A 26,694-nucleotide genomic window follows, 5' to 3' on the forward strand; every position below is an offset into this window, starting at 1 on the left:
CAGAGGTATGACAGAGAGTTAAGCAGACTGTGCCTCTGCTCCAGAAGGGCAATCTTATATTTTTAGAGTTGATAATTTTTCAGTCTGCTGCAACACTAATAAAACTATAGATTGTTAAATATTTGAAGGTGAAGCTTTTTCTGCAGGCGGATTGCTCTGATATCTCCTTAATCAGTTTCCAAGCTGGGTGATCTCATGCTCTGTGTTTCTAATCTATAGACCAGAGCATGCCGTTATATGTTTAAAGTCATATGAGGAAGTTATGGCAGAAAACTTCTGCCACGTTGCTATTACGTAGCTCACAGTTCTCTAGGAAATCTTAATTTACAAAGAGTCCTGGTTTCACCATCCTAAAGGATCCAGTCTCTTCCTGAGCTTCTCAAACCCCAACCTTCTCCATTACAGTAGAGAACTGAGACTCTGAATTTTCCTTTCCTGCTGGAACCTTTTCTTTCCTATAATTCCTGTTATTATCTAGGATAAAGCATGTCTCCCACTCATCTGTGTCATCCATCAATGGAAGTATAAGCTTTCCTGGGTAGTTGCTAGAGAACTTAGTTGACTTTTAAGTTCTAAATAACTTTCACTTTGCTGCTTTTCCTTCTGTGTAGCAGGGAAGGGTGCAGCTCAATACTCAGTTATGTTCATGGTTTCCTGATTCTGCCTGGTGAACTCGTTACAGAGTTTCCAGACTGGGTGTTGTCATGCCCTGCATTATTGCTCTGTGGACCAGAGCATACACTCATATATATTTAAAGCCATATGAGGAAGATACAGCAGAAAATTTATATGGGAAAGTATTGGTAGGAATACCTATTAATATTTCACTAACTGTTCACAAAACTTGCATTAGGGTCTTCTCCAGTTTTAGTGGCTTCACTGAGATCTGTTGGAAGACTTGAGTGTGAGGCAGTGATCTCACAGTCCGTTGCCGTCTCTGGCCTGGAGCTGGGCAGCAGACTGTCCATTTGACAGCGAACAAATTGTATTGGTCTCCATTTGACCTGCACTCTGTGGGCTGACTGTGCTGCAGTTCCTGGGAAGGCTTCACAGAAAAGCTAATCTAGTCAGTGGTATGCTGTCCTGGATACATTTCGTGAGTCAGCAGGCTGCTACCCTGCTCCTTGCATATCAAGTTGCTATTAATCCCCTATAATTCCAGGCACATAAATCAAGAAGCTTTCCTGAGCTTCCTTTATAATCAGTAGAGGAAGATCCCTCCTGAGGGTAATTCAATTCGTAAGTAAGGTGCAGTGCATCTTCAGAGTGCAGTTTGGCTCACTTAAGTGGTTCAGATGAGGTGGAATCTGATCATTGCATCTACTTTCTTCCCCAATAGAAATGCCAGTGAAGTCTTTGTTGCATCTGGGTCACACAGCGTCAGGAATGACAGTTGCTGAAGAAAATCAGGACATAGACATACAAGACAAGGAATGACAAAGATCTGATCAGTTCTTCCAGTGCTAAAGGACAGTCAGGGCAACGCTGCCCTGCTGACATGACCTTATTCTGGCAAGCGCTGCTTGCTGAGTCAACAGTGGCTCATATCTCCTCTAGTGCTAGCCAGGAAGTGCAGCTGGTACCCCGTCTTCCCCTTCCTCGGCTGTGGTCACTCCAGGGCAATATCACACTTCACTCCCCACAAAAGAGTTCTGCTCCAGAAACCTCCATCTGTAGCAGACTTCTTTTTTCTTTTTTTCTTTCTTTTTTCTTTTTTTTTTTTCTCCGTAAAATGGGAGTTGTCTTCCACCCTCAACGAAGGGTCAGAGTTATTTGTCTACAAAGCCTTTCCTTGGGAGTGGCACAGAATAGAAAGGCACATTTCTGTGTCCCACAGTGATGAGGGAGACCCAAAAAGATAGGTTTTCATAGCAGTTTGAACCCAAGTCAGCACTGCCACCAGTATACTGTTTCCCGTGTACCCACACTAACCCTCTAGTGAGCAAGTTTGGGGCTAAACCTGTAGAAAGCTGAACATTTTTTCTTCTTAAGCTGAGTTTAGGAGTAGTAAGGATATATAGGTTAAGGGGAGGGTAGGATGCCACAGCACTGCCATGGTCACTCAGACTGCAGCCGTAGCCCCGATGCAGCAACAGATACTGAGCTCATGGGCCGTGCAGCCACCTGTACCAGTCTGTACCCCCACAGCACTTCCTCTTGTGGGCTGACCAGCAAATATTTTGACATCCTTCAGCCTTCATCTGTATTGCTGCAGTGCGATGTTTCTATTTGTTAACCAAACAGGTAATTAGAAATACTCTCGCAAATTGCCTTGATCTAAAAATGCACTTGATTCTGGTTTCAGAAATTCCAGATGAAGGCATCCCAGTCTCCACAGGGAGGCAGCAGAATACCTGTTAATTTGCTTCAAACTTTGGTGCTTTTTTTCCTTTTTTTTTTTTACTTTTTTTTTTTTTTTGGTTCCCCCCCTTTTTTTCCCCCCCTTTTTCTTTTAAAGAACTCTTTTACCCAGTGTATATATATTGTTTGGACAAGAGATTTTATGAATTTTACGTTCAGCTGAAAATTCTTTTTTTTCTTGCCAAGACAAAGATTGCCAAGGTCAACATTCCCCTTATTTCCCACTGAGCTGCCACCAAAATGATTTACAAGTTACATAAGAGCCAATTTTGAAAGAAATATGCATTTAATTAGAAACTAAAAATCATGGTGTCTCACTGAGATGGTATAATTAAAGTTTTGTCAATATTTCCATTATCTGGGAGGATTTATCACCCCAGGAGAAGAAAGCATTCTAGTCTGATGAAACTTGGAATTTTATGTCTTGATACTATAAATATAAAATGGTTACTATAAAATAAATAGGATTGCCTATAAAATAGGAAATAATAATGCTATAAAGCCCAGCATTTCCAAACCAGGTATTCAAATATCATGGAACAAACATGCCTCCCTTTCAATTTACGTGATTGTCTTAAATATCATGACACTTTAAAGAAAATAAATGTAAGGTTCTTTTTGTTTGTCTTCTGGCTTATAAGACTTTATAATTCATATTTTTGAGGTGTTTCTCTGCAACAACAGGGATAAAAACTTGCTTCTTTTTACTTTCTTCTAAATGGAAGTTCAGATTTTTGCATACTCAAAGGATCCCAGAAGCTGGGTTTTGGAAAAAAAATGCAAATATAGAAGGACATTTAAAAACCCACATCTTCACCAAATACAAGTACATTTAACTTTTCTGGACTGCCTGCATTCTTAGAGCAGTTTGCTAGAAACCAGAAGAGGAATGCTTTAAATAAAATAAAAGCAGAATGGAAAAGCCAGGAAGATTTAGACTATGTATTTGCTTCAGTCAGAAGCAGTTGAATTTAAATGTGTCCTTCAGAGAAATGACAAATTCTCATTTTCTTTTTTTTTTTTTTTTTTTTTGAATGCAAGAAAATTCATCATGTATAACTATTAGCTTTATCTACAGAAGAGAAATCTTGTTGCTAGGAGCAGCATTTATTTCTTTAATAGTGTTCCAAAATAGGTATCGGCCCACCTCTGACATTCATTTCACAGGAGAAATTCCAAGTAAGCTTTCTCAACTCTTTTGCAGCACCATGTATTTGCAAAACACTCTTCTCACTGAAGAAGTCAATTAAGTGATCCAGTGCAACAAATTCTACATTTCTGGTAAGACTAATTTTTTTTTCTCACACATTCACTGAGTCAACATCTCATTTTTGGGAGATAGGAAAGGAAGATCTTGCTCTCTTCGTGGTCTCAGCTGAGATTCTCTGCTCACATCATTTTGATCCAACACAGCACTAGATTTTCTTTTTGCAACCCCCAGCTACTTGAGAAAGACAAGGAGGAATATTTTATATTTTTTGTCCCTCATAAAATTCTGTTGAAAGTAAAAGCCTTAAATATTGTAGTGCATTTTTATCACATGCAGAGATTTTCTTTATATCCTTTTCAACACCACAATTCAAAACTGATCTATGTGAAAAGCTTTCAGATTTTTGATAAAAACACACTTATTTAGGAAACATTAAACCAAAATGCTTGCCAGGGCCTTGAGAATGGTAATAGGCCTGGTCATGCCCAGGTGGCACATGGGCATTAATGGCCCAAGCTGGCCTCGCCTGGAGCCCCCCCACACACCCCAGCCTGAGCTACATGGCAGAAAATCTGAGGGTGAAAAGCTGCAGAACTGATTACCAAAGCTGTAAGCCATCTTGTCCCTCTGAAATACGGGTAGAGATAAATGATAGCAATTCAAAGCCATTGAAGCTGTAAAGCTGTGGTGAGCAACTGCCTTTTTTCTCCAGCATGAGAGTAGCTTTTGCTGCTTTGGAGATGCTTCGTTCCCCATGCCAGCAGTTATGCAGAGCTATAGGGAAGGGTTGGATGCCTCAGAGTGAGATGGAGTGTGTGGTGTTAGGGGAGAACCACAGGAGAGCTACAGCTCTGTGGTCAGTCATAAACAGGACCTTAAAGCTTGGGCATAGCCTAGCAGCATTTGGGAAGATGTCCTGGAACGCACTTGATTCCTGCAGAAGTGCATCTACCAAAATGTACCCTGTCAGCCACACTCCATGACCCTGTGAGTGCTTAAGGTCTGAGCCATTGAGGCCCCAAATCCTGGTGAGGCTTGTCCAGGCTTTGCACTGTAGCATCCCCAGGGAGAGAGGGGCCAATCCACAGCCTCTGTCTGGAGGCTTTGATGAAGCTATGACACCATGGTCTAGCCTGAAGAACACCATGAAGGTGTAGAGGATGTGAGCCTTCCTGAGCCTTTCGTTCCTCCTATGGATAACTGATTATCTTTACAGGGCTACTGTGAGGAGGAATGCATTACTGACTCTGAAGCACCAGAACTACAGGGATGTCCTGTTAGTACTGTCACCAGGTAATTTATTATTTGTCTTTCCTTCTGGGCTGCCTTATCTCTTGTATTTGGAGTAGTATCATCATGCCAAGTCCTCCTGCTGTTTGCAATTATATTTTAAAAAGTGGTATTTTGATTAAAGAACAAATCCAAAGAGCTGTTGTGCAGGATCACTGTGTTCCAGCAGTAACAGGGAGCCAAAAAACTGACAATAGGGCATCACTGAAGATTTTTGTGATATCTTCTGTAAAATAAGTGGCTTCAAAGGCTTTGATTCTGGCTCAAGAAATGGCAATTCATCTGCCTTTAAAATGAACTGATCTATTTTTCACATAATTGCTGCAGCGTTTACATTCTCTGCCGTCCCTTTCACTTCAGATGTAGCCACTTTTCAGTGGTATATGAAGTTATTCCTATATACAGCATGCAAAACATTTTGGGATCTTTCCAGTGAATAAGTCCCAGATACGTCAGATATTAGTCCAGCACTTCATAGTAGGCATCACAGTCAAGAGCACAGCTTTGGAGCATTTTTGGCTGCAAGCTCAAAGCTGAACCTACAGGTTGGCTAGGATGTTTGAATATTAGACGTGCTGAGAAGAAAAAGCAAGTTTGTCTGTATCTTTGTTATGGCAATGAGTTCCTCACCCTGGATTAATTGCAGTTTCCAATGAGGCTGACAGTTCTACCTATTTCCATAGGGAAGGAAATATCAAAGAGTAGGCTCAAAGGAAGCCTTTCCAGGAAAGTAGGATTTGCCATACCTATCAGGTCAGATATCCTGTTCCTAGCAGCTGTCGGGACATGAGATGTTTCAAAGGAAGTTGGACAAGTTTACCTAGCCAAAGCCTGACTAACTAATGCTGAAGAGAACTGAGGTAAGCATCACTTTAGGTGGTACAGGACTCAGCTTTCTGCCTGGCACATAAAATTTGGTTATGTCTGGCTTTATAGGCTTTACAGCTGTAAAGTTATTGACAATCATATTAAGGCTTCTACAGTTCTGCCAGCTCTTTTCATTGTCCATTTCAATTACCTGTTCAGCATCTGCTATGCTTTCTCAAAGGTTTTGCAACCAAAGTAGGATAAAACTCAATGGGGAGGCACCATGTAATTTTTTTGTGATCGGTTACATGATTATTCTGCAATGGGTCCTGAATTTTTGGAACAGATGGTAAGTGGGCAGAGAGCTGAAAGCCTTAGGACCACCTAGCTTCAGCTGCTTTCCTGCCCACTAAATTACAAGATCAGGCCTTCCTTAACACTTTTTAAACGTGCCATATACTAGAGACACCACCAGTTCTTTTGCCATCCATTGAAATGTCTGTTGACTTCAGAGGACAGACATCTTAAATTAACCTTTACTGAGTGCAACGCTGAAGCTGTACAACACAGAATATTTTATTCTGTCTATTCTTTCAACGTTTTGTCTTTTGAAAACTTCAGCTGATGGCAGAATTTGTCATCCAGAGCAAATGAACTTGAGATTTTCTAAATTCTCTAAAAATCAAGAATTTACTTCCTTCCCATCTGCCTTTCTCCCCTCCTTGGAAATCATAGGCATATGTTGTTGTGCACTAGTGTTACTTCCTTACTTCTAGGAATGGATTGGCTAGAAATTCAGTTGGTAGTTTAGCCATACTTATCTCTAATTATCTTTACAGGAAAAAGAGTCTTGGAAACAGTAGGCAAGTGAAACAGAGAAAGAGAAACTTATTTAATTCCTTCCTAAACTTTTATGTCTTTTTTTCTGAAGTGTTAGGCACAGTAAAGGGAGAATGTTTATTTGAAATTTTGTTGGGAAAAGGTAAAAGACTAAACAGTCTTTATTCTTCTAAGTCATTTCATTTTTTAAATGGAATGCTCCTTCTCTAAATCTCTGGAGACATCATATCCTCTAAACATAGGAAAATCAATAGAAACAAAGGTTCCAGCTCAGCTTCCCCTGAATTTGATCAAGTACATTCAAATATTAAGTGATAAACGGGCTAATTTACACATCTGCAAAACTAGCATTCGCATTTTACTGACTCCCAACAGTGTCATGAGGTTTAATTAACAGTTGTAAAGCACTGCCATTTCTCTGAATGAAAGGTAGAACTTTTTACATTTGAAAATATGTAGATGTATCTTCTGCTGTATTTGTAACAGCTGTCTAGAAGACTAGTAGCTTTGCAGATTTACTGCTGTGCTCTGCTGCTTTCTGCTAGCCTGCATTTTTTATTTTTTTATTTTTTTTAAGTTTGATACTGGTAACTTTCAGAAACTGAGACTAATCCTAAATTTGTATTCAGCTGAAAGACACCTCTTAATTAACTGTTCAAGGCATTTTCCTTGCATTTTAATACCTGTAACTCAAATTGTGTCAAATTAATTCAAAGTGTACCACATTATTCAGGAGACGGGTGGTTTTCAAGTAGGTATGAAAACACATTATCTGAACTCCCTGCAGTATCATTGAGACAACACAGTGCAGAAGTAAAATCTCTTCTGACTGCAGCATCACCAGGATGATCAACCAGAGCCTAGCTGCAGGACCAATTCTGCATGCACTGGCACCTCTACAAATAGTTCTAAGAACGAGCTGGTTGAAGTGACAAGTCAACAAAACATTTGTGCAGTTCTTATCTGGAGGCCATTTCTAATGCTAACTGAGTGTGTTTTTATATGTTACCTCCTGAAAAACTAAAAACTGCCCAGAATGTTTCAGTGAGATCACCAATCCTAATTAAAGATCATGATGAGAATATCTTACTGGGGCACAAAGGATTTTTTTTTTTTTAACTCCCAGCCCACTGTTCCACTCTGTCAATCTCTAACCTACTAATTCGGTATAAGACCATCCCTTTTTGGGGGGGGGTGGAAGGGAAAGGGATTGCAGTGAAAGCATTGCCTTAAGTTCAGCAGCAAAAATCTGAAGCCTGGTCAAGTACTTATGAATTTTGGGCTTTGCTGTTTGGAGTGTTCCAGATCACTTACTGTTGTTCACTTCTTCCAAAAACAGCATCAGAAGACATTTTCCTACCATTGGTTTAAAAACTAAAGAGAAAGAGATTAAAAAAATGTGATTGCCTTGGCCATCCTGTAAGTGTCAAATCCCCCCACTCACTTACCACTATTGTATTTTTTCTGAAACCCAGGAAGTAGCCACAGCTCAGCAGCTGAGCCCTAAATAATCCACTGCAATGTACCGTGCCTTACTCCAAATGGACTCGATGGTCTGCTGAGGCTGACGCAGACAGAGTTGTCAAGTGCTGGCAGAATGAGAAACCACCAGGTAGGTTTTTGAGTTTTCTCGTTCTGTAATTCTATCAGATATATCAGTATTATCTATGGATCAGACCAGGGTATCCTGGGCCTATGCAACTAACAAGTGAATTATTGCACTTGCAGTAGACTGTGAATTCTGGCGACAACAAATAGAGCAATTAATTCAAAGTTGCATTATACATTCTTTATTGCTCTATTGATCTCAAATATCTGAGACTGCCAATTACAGCCATCTCCGCTTTAATCATTTTTATTTGCATTGGCAATATAAAGATCAAGAGTATAGGAGCTCATCTGTCTAAAGTGCTTGCTTTTTTCCTTGACCTTTCCTTATGATAGCAAATTTATGCTCAAATGTGTTTATAACCCAGCAATTCTCTGGCAAGTGATGGTGATACACATTTTGATGATTCCTTTAGTCAATTTCTAAGAAAAGGATAATGTTTGATATGTACTTTTTTAACCAGCACATCTTATCTGGATAGCTAGAAAGCAGTCTTGCAAATACTAGCTCAGTGTCAGTGCTGGAGCAGTGAGCAGTACGGTACCAGTGAAGCACAGAAAAGCATAGAATGGTCTGTGGAGCTCTAATTACTGAGAAATAACTTGCACCACAGCAGGTCAGCAACACACTGCAGTCACCATCATTCTATAATTCTGCTTTAAAATTGTTTCATCTTCCTTTGAGAATTATGACAGAAAACTCTGCAGAAACCTTTTGTGAGCTATGTGTGACAGCAAAAACATTCCAAGTGAGATAAAAATCTCATTGTTGGCGAATTTAATCACTGTATCCTGGAAGGCAGTGAATGATGCCTCTGTGGAATGCTTTATGTTATGAAATGGAATTACAAATAGTATCTGGGAGTATGCACGAAGGAAAAAGGACAAATAAAGCATAGCTTCACAGTTCTTCTATATGAAAGACTGTGGCTGAGGAGTTGGAATCCCTTTAGGGTAAAACAGTTTGAATCCTCCTGTACCTCAGGACCTGCTCAGCCCCTCTCATCGCTGTCATCCCTATAATGGGGGACAATTGCTCCTGTAGGGTGGTCTTTTACTCTAATGGCTTCCTGTTGACAAAGCAGTAGTGTCACAGCTCTGTGCCAGCCTTCTTTCATGGACAGAAGCAATCCACAGAAGAGAAACTGTAAGACTTTGGTAAGGAACCCTGCAAACCCTCTGTTTTCTTTGAGTGGAAGCAGTTAGAAGCCAACACAGTGGTGGGTAGCCTTCATTTGTTAAGGGTGCTTCCCAGGAGCCCTACAGCCCCTTGGTAGAGGACAAGTGCTGCAGCCACTCAGTGTTCTGCTTCACCTCCCCAGGGAAGGGCTGAGGTTCGGCCTCAGTGCTGCCATGGTGGCCTATGTTAGTCTTGTCCAGATAATCCATTCGTACAACTGAAATGGAGGGGAATGGAAGGGGGAAAAGAATTGTAGACATTTTAAGGCAGAGAATGAAAGATTGACTTAATAAACAGAGTTGTACCATAATGTTGTAATATATCCAAAGGGTCTCTATGCCTCCTTTGTGCTGCCACCCACGAAGTTTTAGGGACTGCTTTGTTTGTAGCTGTGTGGTGCAATCTGCAGACCAAATGAAGGTTGTGCCATTCCATTGAAATCTGTTGTTTCATGACTTGAAATTACATCTTCTGTTTGACATTAGACCACTTTTGTACTTCCTGATTATTTTTTTCTGTTGGCATTTCAAGAATTAGATGGTGTTTCTGAGTAAAAGCAAATCCATCCATCTAGGCTGCTCTGTCAGGAGCACTTCACTTTTAGACAAATAAAATGATCTGTATCATTTCATGTCATCTTTGTCCTTCAGTCAATTATTCTTTAATCTTTATTCAATGTATTCCTTTTACCTGAAACACATATAGCCCTGATTTTAAACTCAGTGTATTCCCTACTTTCATTGGTAATACTGATTTATGCTTCAGTTTCACTTGTGAAGTAAGAGGCCAACTTGTAAACAAATGGCTTAAGAAACTAATGTGAAATGACTGCATTAGAAAACAAAAACAAACAAAAAAAGGAAATATCAGGGTGTCATGTCATGGACAAGCTACAGCTGTGTTAACAAGATACTTGTCTCCATTGGCTTGAACAGGTGAGAGGAATATCCCGTTAGTCTTTGATGCTAAGCTCTTGACCTTTATTGGCTGTGGATCGTGACTCCATTCTAGTTGTTACTAAGATTTGTACAGGTAGTAGTTGGTGAACAAGACCTATTTTACTGCCTTTCAGTGTCCAGTCAGAGGATGCATTCCATCAGTGGGTTATACCCATTGGTCTAGGAAGACAAATAAGGTCATAAATATTAGTTTGACAGTTTAGTATGGTGTTATGGTTCAGTCCTGCAGCCAGCCACTGCACAGGGAGCTGCAGAGTGCAAAGTGACATGTATCCATAGGGCATCTGCTTCTGTGGTGATGTGATTTATAATATAGCTAACAAGCTCCCATTCTGGACAGAGGTGTCACAGGATGTCAATAGTGGTCCATCTGAAAAATAATACCCTATGAATTGAAGTTCTTCGAGTGTGATTTTGGAATAGTGTAGAACACAGCAGGAGTCATCTGGTCCCTGTTTCTACAATGCATGAAGAACCCAGCCTGGAATGCTCTTAAGAGGTAGAGGTGTCCTGACCAGCATTTAAACTTTTCTACTCAATTCTCATGTTCAATTTATGTTAAAACATTTTATGTCTCTAGTTTGAGACAAGAAGTTTAGTCAGACACTGAATGTCTCATTCAATAATATGTCACTGAGTGTTTTAATTGTACCAAGAGAACAATTTTATTGTACTGGCACCAAAATTTTCAGCAAATGTCAAGCAAGCTGCAAATGAGGCGATTCCAGGCTGGACTTTTATTGAATTAAATGGATTATTTCCATGGTGCCTTCAAAGTCTTCAAATATGTCTGGAATCTCTTACCCATTTCCCTAAGTCTGCCTAAACCAGATTATTAAATGGCCCATTCTCCATAATATTGGTCTAGATTTTTCTCATCAGTCCCCTGATTATTATAAATTGCATGGTATGATATTTCAGAATATTAACATTCCATCTGCCCTGCACACTGCCAGGAGATCAAAATGATTGGCTGCTCCAGCTCAAGCAGATTAAATCTGATGGGCTTTTAACACCCTACATGTCCACGGTGGGCTTGTCTACATGGGTGGTTTATGCTGGTGGAAAGCTGACTGCAACAGTGTAAAGAGGTCTGTTGCATACATCATTGACAAAATGCTTTGGAGCTTTCAGTTCTGTTGAGATTGGTTGCACTGTCACAGTGGAATAAATACTGCTGAATATCAAGTGAATTTTGCCAGTGCTACCATGTTTTGTTAGCTTTCCAGTTACCCTCCCATATTTCTTTCTACTTAGTCCCAGGTGGCTGCCCTGAAGGTTCTCACTTACTTCTGGCCATCTGCCACTGCACAGTGCTAAATGAGGAAAAGCAGTTATTCTACATTGTAAGGGAACTAGCAGTAGCTCAAAGGTGTGTGGGATACTTACCTACAAGCCTGAGTATGTTAAAAGAGAAAATAAATTCTTTCCTCCCAGAATAAAACCAATAGCTGGTAGCCAACAGCTTGTTTGGATATGACTTCTGCATTTTGGTTGATGTGACGCGTTATAGCAATAAATCTGACTGTGATGCAAATCTCCTTGTGTATTAACATTCACATTTGGCTATAATACACAGAATGGTCTTCTGTTTCCACACTGGTTTCAGTATGAAGGCTAGTGGAGTAACAATAGCAATAATAAACTCCACGGTTATAACTCAGAAGAGTGAAATTCAGTCTTCCATTCTGCATCGGTGTGGGCCAAGCTGTGACCTGTAAATAGAGTTCTCCCCTGCCTAGACTAATGTCGTGTGATTGATAGCACAGTTCTGCCTGCATAGGAGCTATTGGCTAACCGCAGTTCCCGACTGTGGGAGAAAAAGCTGCTTCCTGGTATTTACAGGAACCCTATGTTGCCCATACAGGGAAAGAGGGGGCTCCAGGGAAGCCATGTCATCCTCTGTGTCAGAACTTCTATGGGGTTTCGTCTTGGCATGCTCTGAAGTATGAGGCACACATCAGGAAGCTGCAAGCTGTCGAGTCAGGAGGTAGATGAGGAAACCTGTCCAACCCTTCAGTATAATGCTGTTCTAATTCATTTCTTTTTCTGCGTCCTATCGCAAAACCACTGTCTGTATAACCTTGTTCGCAAACTGTTCAGTGCCAGAGAATAAGGGGAATTGAGCTAGCAATTAATTATTATTATGTGGCAATTTACACTTTTAAATTATCTGTGACAGAGGTGAGCCTCACCCCATAGAGAAAGGTGATTCTGGTAGTTTTTTACACTCAGAACTGGTCTAGACTGTAGATAGTTGCACATAGTCATGACAAAACAGTGTTGTTCACTTAGACAAATGGCTTTTGATTCTTCTTCCTCTACATTTCTATAGTTGCAGCTTTTGCTGGCCAGCTCTGTTCCAATGTATTTCTGGTTACCAGTAATGCACTGAAGGTAAACAATTTGAGAAATGTACTTGTAAGTGCTTTCATGATGTTTAGTTGTACATCCGTGCATTTCTCACTGAACAGCGTCAACATATTAAATCCACTTCTTGGTACAACCCCACCGAAATACTATAAATCAGGAATGAGTTTGGTATATTGTATCAAAGTGGTTGCTAAATTCATGGTACGTAGGCTGTTTAATCCCATGTTTAACGTTGTCCTGAATCAAACTTAGGACAATAATCCAATCTTTCCCCAGCTCAAGAAGTTCTAGTACCTCACAGGCATTCTTTAGAAGCCCTTTTCTTGCTCTTTTTCAGTCCCTGCTAATAACAACCAAATTTAAACTGGTAAAAGACACCGAAACCGTGTGTGAACAAAAACATATTACCTGTTATTTTTGTGTAGTTGAAGCTAGCAGGGCCAACCAAAACCAGTCATGCTGGGTTTCATACAAGCATGTGCAAAATAATCACTACCCTGAAGGTTTTGCTGTGAGGCAAGATAAACTCAGAATGCAAAACCGTGTCAACCCAGCTTCTGAACCCAAGATGCTTCTCACCTGCCAGGTCAGAACATGCACAGAGAAGCTTGCATCTGTTTATCCAGACATATAATTTCAATACTCAAAGCAGTGAAGTAAAGATTATGCAATATTCAGATGTGACAAAATATAGGAAAGATATCAGGGGGTTGTGTCAAATGCCTGCATAGCAGGTTTCGTGGTACCCTTGCTGTTTGATTCCATTCTCTTTGATTATTCAGTTTTATGCATTTTTTCTCTTTCTTATTAAGAAGAGAATCTATTGTCCTCCAGATATTTTTCCAAACAAAGGATTTTACAAAAGCACCTTAAACTGTGGTTGAAGTTGTGACTCTACCCTTGACAGCAGTTGGACAGAGACCAAAAGAAATGCAGGGGGAAAAGCAAACATACACTCAGCCTGGATTGAGAATGTCAGTATCCAGCAAATCACAGAATCACAGTAATGGCTGAATACCATTAAAATCCCACTTTTTTTAGGCTTTACCTTAAAAAAAATCAGGCTTAGGTTTTTCAGTTTAAAAATAGGAAAGGATCATAGCAAAACAGTCATTCACACAAGAATTATCATTTTGTTGAAAACCTCATTTTCCATTGTACGAAAAATCATGTTTTTCATTCAGTGCCAGCTACCCAGAAGTATTCTATGCCATGTTACAGACAGAAAAAGAATGCAACAATATCTCCTTCACAGAGACATTCTTTGACTACGATCATCTTATGCCTGCACAGGGAAAGGCATACAGCTCTTTAATACTACTTCTATTTATTCAACTATCAGAATTGTTATTAATGGCTTAGACTCTGTTTCTCCACCTTTCCTAAAACTGCTGCATGGAGTCAGGCAGAACTGCTGTATGCATTGAAGTGCTGATGAATGCAGTTAAGAACGCTAACTATTTCTTGTGCTTGCTAAAGAATTTCCAGTTGAAGTAAAAATATAGATATTTTATCCTTCTCTTTTGTTGCTTGTAGACAAAAGAATAGAGTATCAGCTGGTGAAAGCTGACTTTAGCAGAGCTGTATCAGGCTGTCAATGCAACTTCTACAATCTGATCCGCTATTTCTCTGTACTGTTAGCTCATCCCACACAGACAGGGCAGAGACTTTTGACTTTGGGAGCTTAGGATTCATTCTGAGACTCAGGAATTAGCATTCTATTTTGTGACCAGGATTTAGAGCCTGAGACCTCCCAAACCATCACACAGATTTCTCTTGAGCACTGCTAAAGCTTTGAGAACTCCAAACTGGTGTTGAACTTCTAATTCAACTGGGATGGGAAAACACAGAGGGAAAGAACACGGGCTTTTACAGTAGTGTTGTGGTTTAGCCCGGCTGGCAGTCAAACACCACACAGCCGTTCGCTCACCCTCCCCCCTCCCTCTCCGGGATGGGGGAGAGAAACGGGAAAAGTGAAGTCTGTGAGTTGAGATAAAGACAGTTTATTAAGACAGGGAAAAGAATAACAACAATAATAATAATAATAATAGTATTAATAGTAATAATGTGTACGAAATAAGTGATGCACAATGCAATTGCTCACCACCCGTTGACCGATGCCCAGCCTATCCCCGAGCAGCCGGCCCCCCCCTCCACCCCGGCTAGCCACCCCTATATATTGTTCAGCATGACGTCAGATGGTATGGAATACCCCTTTGGCCAGTTTGGGTCAGCTGTCCTGGGTCTGTCCCCTCCCAGCTCCTGCTGCATCCCTAGCCTGCTCGCTAGCAGGACAGAGAGAGGCTGAAAAGTCCTTGGCTTGGTGTAAGCACTGCTCTACAACAATTAAAACATCAGCATGTTATCAGCGCTCTTCTCATTCTAATCCAAAACATAGCACCCTGCCAGCTACTAGGAGGAAAATTAACTCTGTCCTAACTGAAACCAGGACAAGTAGAAATTTTATTTCTAAAGCACCTGGCTGTATAAGCCTTGGAAAACAACTTAAGACCAGCTGCATAGTTCCCTTGCTCCAACCTTACAACTTCTGTAAGTCTAAAGTTTTACTGTTGTTTTTTGAGAATTCCTTCTGCACTTTCTCTCTTCTAAGTCACCGTGTGTGGAAGGGGTTGACCACTCTGCAGCAGCAATCACTTCAGTGTATTCCTCATGTGTCTTCCATGTTCTTCACTGAGACACCACTCCTAGAGACACTATGGCGCAGCTGTGGTCTCTTGCACAGAAAATGTCCTGGTGAATAGTCATGGGCCAGCAGCAAAGATTCACAGAGCTGATGTTCCCAGTTCCCAGAACACATCTCTGAAGTTTTCACTGTGATGGTCCTTCAGTGAGCTAACTAACTTTACTCTGCTGAGCAACTCACTGAAATTGCACTACTATAGATTGTAGAACTTACCTTCCTTTGCTGTCCTACTTCATTGTTTTGTTTTGTTTTTTGACACTTTGAATTAGAAAGCTGCAGTGATGTAATAACAATCTCTTCGAGCCACAAAGGTGCCAGACTGAACCAAGAGGATACCCAGTGTATGTTCAGGCCATTTGCATCTCTAGCCCGAGTACCAAGGATCAGTCTTTGGGGTAGATATTTTTAAAAGTAAAAGTCACTCTGAAAAAATGACCTGGATATTCCAGTTGAATGATGCTGGATATTTTTAAGCCATAATGCTTTGTATTATCTTTCATGCTGGTGCCAAGCATTGTTATCATAGTTTTGAAGGGTGGAACCCTATATTTGTTGAGTGTCTAGCTGCAGTGACAGTTCAGAGTACAAACTGCCTGATTAATTTCAGAGAGGTATCATTTGTGCTCCAGAAATGATTTTTCTACCAGATCTTTGGAAAGCCAAGAATGGGACAGTTTTTGTGACCCTGAGAGAGCCCTGCTGAAAGGTGTTTTATCCAATGGAAACTAAAACAAAGTTTGTTCATAATGAGAACCACTCATTCCATTAGAGAAAAATATACCAGCTGAGTGAAAATATCCAAAACAATTTTTACACCATTTGTTTCTAAAATGTTTGAAACAGCGGACTGTGAGAATCAGTACTTCACATAAGCAGATTTGTTATGCACTAGCTGTTAACATGACAAAAATGGAGAGAAAGAACACATCCTGAAAAGTAATCAGTTTTCAGATTTGAATACACAGATGTAGCTTTCTGTACTTTCGCAGAATAGCATCTTTTATCGGAATAGTTCAAAGTATTCCTCAAATAATTTATTACAACGCACCATGTCCTCTCTGAGGCATCTAAATATTATTTTCCTCATCAAGGAAGATGGAAAAATGGAGAAATTAGAAAATGAAGTGACTTTCCTAAGACCACACAGTGAGTCAAAATTAGAGTGAAGAAAAGAAGTCTGAAATGACAACTTCTACTCTGCTATTCCAAGTAATGGATAATACAGTTTGTCTGTGACGTTCCCTCTGGTAAGAGGTGATAGTTTTCTAAAGATCCGCTGTAATTCAACCTGGCAGTTACCAGGACAGATATGTTAATTACTGGGCAAAATTCTGTGACCTAGCTATTCGAAAGGTCAGACTAGATGGTCAGAAAAGGTCTTGTCTAGTCTTAAAATATAAGAGTCATTACCACCATACAAACCTATTTGCCCTTTCTCTACTTCCAACAAAAATCAGCAAATAGTGTTGTTTAAAAGCTTGCTATGAAACTGCATTTTTCAAATCTAAGGCATATTATACCAGAGGTTAGCAAAAATAGCTCCAGAAACCCTGAAAAATTGACAGGTTGAATCAATCAAATCAATTTTTAATTTTATTTTGACAAAAATTCACACTGGGGCTGACAGCTCCTTGTAAAAACAACTTTGCTCACTGCAGTTTAAAACACACATGTTATAAAACCTTGAGAACAGGATTTATAATAGAAGCCTGGCAGTCTCTTAACTCAAGCAGTATTATCACCATGTGCGACAATAATATATTAGGACTGTACTTCAGAGCTCCTTCATTAGATTCTGACATATGGAGGAGAAAGGAGAGCCTGAAAACTGGGGAGGACATACAGTGCAGCCTCAGCTGTGCATATTTATCATCTAAATCAAGTGAAGGCTATTTATTGACTTACTGATTCTAATTCAAAATGAGAACTTAATTAAAAGTTTAGTTCATTACTGCACAATTACATGGCCCTCAAAACATTTCCAGGCTAGCAAAGTGCATGCTTAATCATGTGGTGTATTGGGAAGGCTGGATCTTCAATTGTTATAAATCAGACATTAGTGGTGCCATGCTAATTTACACCATCTGGGAACAGGGCCTATTAGTTTTCTATGCAGGAGGCAGTTGTTATTGTTTTAAATGAAGGAACTATGATGTAATGTTGTCCTTTGCTGAGCAATAGCATATGGTAACTTCCCACCATTAGGCAAAATAGTGATGAGAAATTCAGTCTCAGTGCCATGTACGCTACATACATTTACCAGCCTCAGAACAGAAGTGCTCACAAACAGCATAAAAAACTGTCTGCCAAAATGTTAATACCAGGCCCCGGAGAAACTGTTCTACCTTGGAGACATGTTGTGGTGACTGATAAGAGAGATTGTGGCAGGGAGCAAATTTTCCTGCCAACTGCTCTGAAGAATCACGGCACACATGTATCAGGATGCAGGCAACGTCTATGCAGATGTGCTGTGCAAGCTCTGATGTTCCTTCTGGCTCTCAAGCTCCCCAGGTTGCATCTCCATCTCATGGCTGGCCATGCTTTTTTCCCTCTGCACAGCTAGTGGAATAGTTTGCTTGTGTAATTTTGGCTTCTGAGGACAAGGTTCTTTGAACGCAGCCAGTTTAGGATTTGTTCCAGCACAGGACCAGAGTCCTGGCTATATTAGCATCTAGATAGTGCAACATGCCATGGCTCTAATTGTGAGATTTTTTATGTATTTACATCTTTTTGAGCATTCTGAACATTTTAACATATTTGCAAATGGTCACAATTTATATTCTGGGAATCAGATTGTGAAACATTTTCACATGCAGGCAGGAGGTGTATTAAAATATAGAGCATTTGAAGCCAAGTTAAGCTGTCCATGCAGGCGAACATTCCATGTCTCCCGAGCCTAAAGTTTGTGCCCTACAAAAGAAACTCGGCAAAACTACACAGAATGATACTGTCCTGTGTGATCCACAAGAACAATCTTTGAAGTCTTAGCCTTGCCTGGCATCTTTATTCGGCTAATGGTTCCCATCAGTGAGCCTCCTAAAAAGAATTAGGGGAGCCAATTTCTGCATATGCTTGAATTTTGGACTCCCAGCATAGGACTTTCAGCAGTTATATTGGGGGGGTTAAAGTCAAGGAACGCAAATTTTGCTGCACTTCTGACCTTAGGAATTCAAGTATTTTTCAGCTTTTATGTACAATACTTAGACTGACTTCAACACATAATTCAGGCTCCAGCAAGGCAGCTGGCACAGAAACAGTTTCCAGTCAATTCTCTGTTAGATAAGAGGCTGTTGGACTTCAAAGGAAGTGTGCCTAGCAGGGCACCAGGAGCAGGGTGACTGTGAGAACAGGAAAACTATACCTCTTTGATCTGAAGCAAGTAAGGGAAGCTGAATTCAGGCATCCTGCACCAAACAAAAATGAAGCATGTTCTGCAGCAAACACAGTGATTGACCTAACACAGATAGACGCATGCTGGTGTGACTGGTGTGATAGCAGCGACAGAGCCGGACAAGCAAAGCCTTAAGTGACAAAGCTTGTGAAAACTGGTGTGTCTAGGCCAAGGAGTATCCGTGTAAGGGAATTGATTGGGGAACAGGCATTTTAATAGCTGCACACGAGGTGCACCTGCTACTGCTCAATGTTCAACCAAATAGTATTTTCCAGCTATTGATCGAGCACATCCCAGAGCTGCTGAGAAGCTGTTTTTCTGCAATGCCAGATGACTGTGATGGCTGCTCTTCACCACTGTCTTGGAAGTTTCTGGAACATGAAGACATAGACTAAGATGGCCTCTTCTATGCTTGGTCTCAATATCTCCAGCTGGCAAGATCCCATGTTTTGCCCATTAATATTTGATAAATGGTTTGTACCTTTCTAGCACTCAGAGCCATCATACTGAGTTTGTGGCGATAGCTACATGAAACAGCTGAAGCATCCTGCTGTCTCAGATCCCATTTACTGTTGAACTAATTGTTTTTTTCTCTTCCTGCTTGTGCTTCTTCCCCTGGTCCATTTTGGGAGATTGAGACCAAGCAGCCTTTTTGTGTATGGCCAGCGTATATTGCTGGAGTGGACAGAAGCATAAGCAAGGATAAAGGAGTTTGCCTTGCAGCCATGCTCTATGCCATACCTTGTAAAGTAGAGTCATTTTCATTTTGCTTCCTTGCTTCTTGTGTGTCTGTCTGTTTTATTTTTGTTTTTTGTTTGTTTGTTTGTTAATTATTATTCAAGAAAAAAAGCATGGTTTTGTCTAGTTCCCTTGCAGAACTTTTGGCATCTAAGAGAGAATTTCTCTGTGACCTTATGAATCCCGCTGAAACCTGAAATAAAGCAGTTCAGGGCGGCTAGCAGAGCTCTTTATAAAACTGCCATCAGTAGGAATGTTAACAGCAAAGCAACCAAGCAGTTTATCATTGCTTTTCAGGCTTGCAGAAACTGGTCTGACAGGGAAGAGCTCATGCTAGATAAATTTTACATTGATTTCAGATAGCGTCCTAGTAGTGAGGGTAACAGAATGTTGCAACAATAGACCAAGGGGGCAGCATGAGTGACATCACTTGGAGATTTTAAGAGGCAGTTTGGATATTTTTCTAAAAGATATTCTTTCAAACTGGCTTTGGCATGAATGGTCCCTTCTGGCCAAGGAATCTGTCCAGAATGTATCATTCATTCAGCTCTTTCCTTCATATGTAACAGGCAGAATAAGTCCTCAGCATGATCATCATTTGCATAAAGATAATGGTTATAATAAAAGCCTCTGCTTCAGGGATTTAGCTGGGGTCAAGAAAGATTTTTTTTCTCCCGCTATACAATTAGCCAGATGTACTCTGGTTTAGTGTTTGCTTAGTTCCTCTGAAGCACTGGAAACTGGCCATGCCTGGAGACTGACTCCTCCCTGGTGAACCTCACAGTGGCCTAGGGTTACACTGAGGCTCCTTTCTCCAGGCCACAGGGGAAGGGTTTTGCTCATTTGCCTAGACCTCGGAGCATCTTCAGTGACTTAAGAGCATGGCTAGGTGGGTGCACCTGACCATCAATCCCCCATCTCCAAACAACCTCCTAGCACCTGAGAGGCTTCAGAAAGGTAACAGCCTGTGATAAAGATTAGACTAACTCCTTTGTTTCTAAACTCTTCTTCTTGCAACACCTTTTCCGGAGTTGCAAAAACACCTGTGTGCTCACAGTGTCACTTGGGGAAGACAATAGAAGTCATTCCAAGCTAGGGATATTTAGATGAGATAATCATTAGTTTCTTTTAGCCTTCATCTCTGCTGCTGCATTGATATAGCCTGTGTAGCTGTAGCCACCTTCCCCCCAGCTCACCTTCAGGCCCCACCTTCAGGCCCTCAGATAGAAGGGCTGCAGGTGGGGGAGCGCAGGCACAACAGGGAGATTTCACCAGAGCTTGAGGAGCTGAGTGGCTCCAAGCACATCCTACCTCTCAATACCCAGCTGGAAATGCCCAGGCAGGCTGTCTGCAAGAGGCAGCAAAGCACCCTTGCTGGGTGGGACGTGGAGCCTGCTGTGCCCTGGTGATCCCAGAGAGCCCTTTTTTTTTTTTTTTTTTTTTTGAGTAGAGAAGGCAGACTGCAAAATTGGAAGAGAGCAGAGGTGAAGGTAACCTGGCAGTCTTGTGCTTTTTTCCAGGGTTCCTGGGCCTTTTGGGCATCTAAACTGTGTGTTAATCCACGTGTTCAACTTGCTTGTGGCAGGTTAGTTCCTACTTTGTGATCGCTAAAGCCAATCTGTGTTACTCAGATTCTTAGAAAATAGTCTCCACGGTGAATCTTATCCGTGTAAATAATAGGTCGGTGTAGAGAATAAATGCAGTAACAGATCCTTAGGCAATATGAAATCGATTTGCTACTGCTTTTTTAGCCTCCAGTGATTTTAATGGGGCAAGAAGAAGCCTAACGGGATTTGCCAGGAGGCATTACTGAGATCTGGCGGCTGTGGCAGCTGAGTGCTCCATAATGTGTGCAACTGTTCATATGCTGCAGAGTGCTTGAGTTGAGTCATTGCCCTTTCACTATGGCTCCTTTGGCAATAAAACTTCTATCTCTGCCACAAAGTGGTCACAGTGATTTAATACAAGTGTACTTTCTAATACAGGGCTCCTGTAGCTCTGGAATGGGTCTTAATCCTGCAGCCAGAATTGCACGTATTTTCATTACTGTAAACAATTGTTTTGATTTTAGTGGAGCTGCTCACAGGAGTGCATCTGCTGTTAATCATGCCCAGTGCTGGAAAGTTTGACTTTCAAATACTTTTTACTTGAAGTGTGACTTACTGTGGCTGCTCTACTGCACAGGTTTTGGGCTATTAATAGACTGTGGACAATAAGCTAATTTTTTTCCCTTTGTATGCAGTAGTTTTCTCTGCTAGTTTTACTAGGAACTTCCATGAAGATGGGTCCTGATGCTATTTTTAGTTTTTGAAACCAAGGCTAAGGGAATATACCCAATGTACCTAAGTGCACACAACAGCTCCTTGGCACAGAACAAAATCTGATTTGCAGTTCTCCTTTCTTACTACTACATGTTGGCAACAAGGTTGAAAAGGGGATTATTTTATGTTTAACCAAAAATCTGTCTTGTGTAGGGTGGGAAGGTATCGCGTTTCTTGGAACTGAGTGCCAAGAAATGCCTGCTCTGAGGAACTTCCTTTTGAGCCTTTCTTTTAGTATTTTTATGTTTTCTTCTGCCATGTACTTTAAGAACTGTCTCTTTGTTTGTTTTGTTTTGTTTTGTTTTCCACCAATACTCCAAAGCAGCACTGGATTTATTGCATTAGATTTTTACATTTTTTTTTTCCCTGGGAAATCTGTTTTATTTTGGGCATTAATAGCAGAGCTGCCTGGGAATTTTCAAAATATGAGTGAAGAGTTTTTCAGAAAAATACTGGTAAGTATGGCTCATTTTCAACCTCCCTGCAGAGTGCTAGAAGTTGGTAGAACTTCTCACTAACAAAGTTTATGAAGGCTACTTGTACTTAAAGCTGGAAAAAACATCCAAAAAATCTTCTAGGCCTTACTGGACCTTTATTTATTTATGATGCTGTTTGATCTTTTTTTCTTTGCAGGGGAACAGGGCACTTGATTTACCCTTAAACATACTTTCTTTAGAACTTTGTCATTTCTCAGTAACTCAGGTGTGCAGCTTTTTTTTCCTCCTTTTTGAAGGGACCAGACATTCCAGCTACAAGCCCATTTTATTTAACCACACTAATTCAAATACAGATTGATTCTTGGTCCTGTTTTGCCTAGTGAAACTGTTATATCCTCAATGACGCTCTGGTGCATGAAACTAGGACAAACATCTGCTTTATCAGCAGCCAATATGTCAATTTGGGGATCATTCACTGCCTTCTGTATAAATTGTATATAAAAATGGGAATTTTAGTTCAGGATATATTGACTGTTATATATGAAGTGTTACCTTTTAAAATAAAAATCAGTTGTTTAGCATTATGCTGGTTATAATACCTTTCTCTCATTTTTTTAAGGTAGGGTACAATCAGTTCTTGAAAAGAATTTACACTTTTCCAAGTATTACCATAATTTTCTTTAGTGAACTGTATTAGTTTTGAAAATTTTGATCAGAGTAGCAGCTACCACTTTCTAAACAATTTGAATTTGACAGTTTTCCCCACTATCTGAATGGTGTTTTAATCATCTGTATACACAGAGGATACTTAAGAGTAAGTAAAAGGAAAATGTTTAAGCTTTGATCAGGGCAAAAGCAAGATGGGGAGGCTTTTGTTTTTCAACTTCTTCTTCATGACATTAGAGTTTATTAGCACCAGGTTAAACAAACTAATGGGTGCAAATTATTACAAAATAATTGCAGTGGTTTGTTGAGCCACTATGAAATAACTCCTTCCTCCCTCCGCCCCTTTTTAACCTTTCATCTTAGTCTCATTCTTATTTGTGGACTACCCCCTTGCCCTCCTCTTCCCTTTCACCTGAAAAAATAAGCAGAAAATGCAGTTTACATTATGGCTGTACTAGTGTTTTGTTGTTGTGTTTTTTTTTTTTGGTACAGCCTCAGAGGAAAGAGTATAAATAAATACACATTTTTCAATAGTTGTGGAACATTTGTTTAACACTGGCTAACTCCCCAACAACTAGTGGAAGATCATACAGGCAAATCTAATTTTCTAGCTAACTTAAGTCTCTCCTGGGAACTTTGGTGGCTGCATGCAAACATTTTTGTTGAATCAGCAGTATCAGCAAAGATTCATTATATTACTAAAAATATATAATGTAAAAAGTGAACTGAAAATGGAAGAAGATTTAGAAAGCAGGAGGAGATGGAAAAGGGAAGTACTATAAAGGGAAGGGCATCTATAAAGACAGAGGGGTCTAAGCCTTTTACAATAGAGGCAGTCTGAAATAACCATGGTTTCCTCTTTGAATCGTGAGAATAGCTATTTTCTTGTTTAAAAGCTTAAAGAGCTATTAAGTTGGGCAAATCACTGGTAAAACAGCTGGAAATGTAAATAGCAATTTAAACAGTCCATTGCCCCTCAATCCAAATGTGGAATGTGCAGATCTACTTCAAAAAATTTCCTCTGGTTTTATTATATTGTCAATGGTAAGAGGATTGAGTAGACACCCTTTATCAGTGGACTGAATGGAGACGGTGTGCTTTATTTAGAAAATCCACAACTTTTATTATTTTCCTCCTTTTTCTCCTTTTTTTCCTTTTTCCTCTTTCCTTTTTTGCATTTTTCTTTCTTTTTTTTTTTTTTTTGCAAGTGAGCAGACGGGTCTCTAATTTTCACACCATTCTCCCTTAGAGACCTCCTTCAATTGCACCATTCTTTCATTATGTGGAACTAATGAAGTGCTCTGCAACCTTTAGGTCTCCAAAGAATCCATTGCTCTAGCAATATAGTCCTTAAATAAAACATGTTTCATTGGCTGACTTCAAAACACTATTCTTATGGGGGGAGGGCGGGGGATAAATAATTGGCCTGGAATCACTGTGAGAAAAGAAGAAATTACATCAGACAATTCTTTTAAATTATAGTTACAGTCAAAAGATACATTCAACAATGACAGTTCTGGTTCTTTTTTCCTAGCAAGCTGCCAAAAATCAGAATATTACTTTTAAAAGTCCCAAATAAGAAGCTTGGTTTGGTGGTGGTGTTTTGTCGTTGTTGGGTGTTTTTTTACTGTCTTTTTGGTGCATGTGTTCTATTGAGTAGCTACTGGGTTTTGTGGTGCAAAAAATAATGCAATGTCACATCAATAAGACTAATAATTCAGCAGCTGAGCTTGAAGGTTGGCTGCCTTGGGTGTCTTAAGAATAACACGTCACATTTTATACGTTGCTTTTCATCTTCAAAGTACTCAACAAGCACTAACTCAGTGATGTGGCTTGTTTATTCAGCCTGTGAAAGCATAGATTCATATTATTTGTGATATATCAGATGCCTTATTTTCCTGTGGATATTTGCTGTTACAAATGCAAGTTATTTTGTTTTCCATTATGGACCTTGTAGAACATATCTATCTCAAATTTGTCAAAGTCTCTTCTCTTCCTAAGCAATCTTTGCCCTCTGGCATTTTTAATTGATTTGTCTTTCTTCTTAAAGCTTTTAATTGGTATGAGCCCTGTTTTCCTTCCCCAGTCCTAAAACCAGTATATTTAAACTGAAATGTGCTCTTTTGAAATATCTTTGTCTGCAAAATCCTTTTTTTTTTTTTAAATAAAAAAAAGAGAGGTGGGAGCAGTGGGAAATAAAGGCACAGTTAAACATAAAATTGCTTATATATGTCTAGCTTGTATCTGAAACCAGCAAAGAAATGTAAACACTTTTTTTAATTATTATTATTAACATTCATTTCCTTTAGCTTTGCTTATCTTTTGCTTAATTTTATTTGGTGCTTGATCTAATTTACAGTATATTGGGTTTTGGCTTTGGTAAAGTGAAATAATACTATCAGCATGATTATTGTTATAATACTGGCATGAGAGCTTTGCTGGCTTAATTTCAGTGAAAACTAGAACAAACTGTAATGTCTGCCTTTGTCTGTAAGATAATTTATATTTATAGAAACTGTTGTGATCATCTATTCTGAGTGAAAGGATTTCTTGGAGCATAACTATTCCACAAAACCCAAGACTTATCCTAAATTTCTAGTCCATAAATAACATTTAAGCTCCATTGAGCAAATTACAAAACAAAACAGTGCTTAATGAATGTGGAACTTCAAGTTTTTTGGGTGGCTAAGGATAAGTTACTGCTTTAATTAGTTCCCTCCGTGTCTTGGTAGGACAGCATGCTGTGCTTTGCAGTACCAAACACTGTGTAGCAGGAGTCAAGAATATGGACTAAGTTTTGCCAAGGTCATGAGTAGCAATGGTTGCCAAAATGTGGACCGTCTCAAGTGATACCAAATGTGCACAGAGCTTGCAGTTACTGCACTAAGCCACTCTAAGTTGTGTAATAGAGATACCTGGGATCCCTTTGAAAGTCTTGACTGATTCTATTTCTGGGTTTCCGAACTTCCCATGCGAACCTGAGAAAGTCACTTAACCTATCTGTATATTCTTTTCCTTATCTTTGTGAGCGACCTAATTCATGAATGTTTACCGATGTCCTTGCAGAAGAGTTGTACATAGTGGCCTCATAAATAATTTTTAGAATTGCACATTGCGAGCCTGCTGGAGTTTCTACAGATTGCTATAGGAGTTATTCTTTAGTTGTATTGTCATCACCTTTGGTGGAGTAATGTTTGTGTAACTTTGGTACCCGGAGGCAAAGTCCCTATTGTGCTTTCTTCCCAAAACAGCAGATGCAGTTCCAGGCTGACAAGGTGGCCAGCAAGAAATGAGAGTGCAAAGTGATGGACAGATGATTGTGGCTGGCACAGCTGGCAGCACTCAGTCATTGCCCAGCCACCTGAGGTATCCTGCCACTACAGACACAGCTGGGGGCTCTGCTGGACACACACTGTGTTTCAGTCTGAACTCAGATATGCAGTGTGACCTTTCCACAGGGCTGACATTACTGTTTGCACCCTGCGGAGTTGTTCATCTTGCCATTCAGAGCTGCGAGGGTTTTCACTCCTTTGGTGCAAACCTGAGTGCTCAGCTGGAGGCTGAGTGAAGCTAATAGAAAGGTCTACATTATTCTGAGTTGTTGGGTTGGACAAGTAGAGGTAGAAAGAAGATGAGATTGAGACCATAATTGAACATTGTATCATATGCTATATGAAGACAAAACTTACAGGGAAAGCTGTAGAAGGTAGATACCATCATGTCTGTGCCTGTTCAATAAGTGTTTGTATGTAGATTAACTTGTCTAAGAATAAAGAGAGGAACCTGAGATAATGTGTTTAAAGCAGGTT

General features: G+C 40.0%; 1 long non-coding RNA gene across 1 annotated transcript; it reads left to right on the top strand.

Moving 5' to 3' along the window:
* The first annotated feature begins 3,514 nt into the window (after positions 1-3,514).
* Positions 3,515-26,694, top strand: LOC121064001. Its single transcript, XR_005816269.1, has 4 exons — positions 3,515-3,642; positions 4,788-4,864; positions 7,984-8,120; positions 26,137-26,694. It is a non-coding gene; the product is annotated as an uncharacterized LOC121064001 (long non-coding RNA).

The sequence above is a fragment of the Cygnus olor genome, chromosome 1 (genome assembly GCF_009769625.2).
Source record: "Cygnus olor isolate bCygOlo1 chromosome 1, bCygOlo1.pri.v2, whole genome shotgun sequence".
Lineage (NCBI taxonomy): Eukaryota > Metazoa > Chordata > Aves > Anseriformes > Anatidae > Cygnus > Cygnus olor.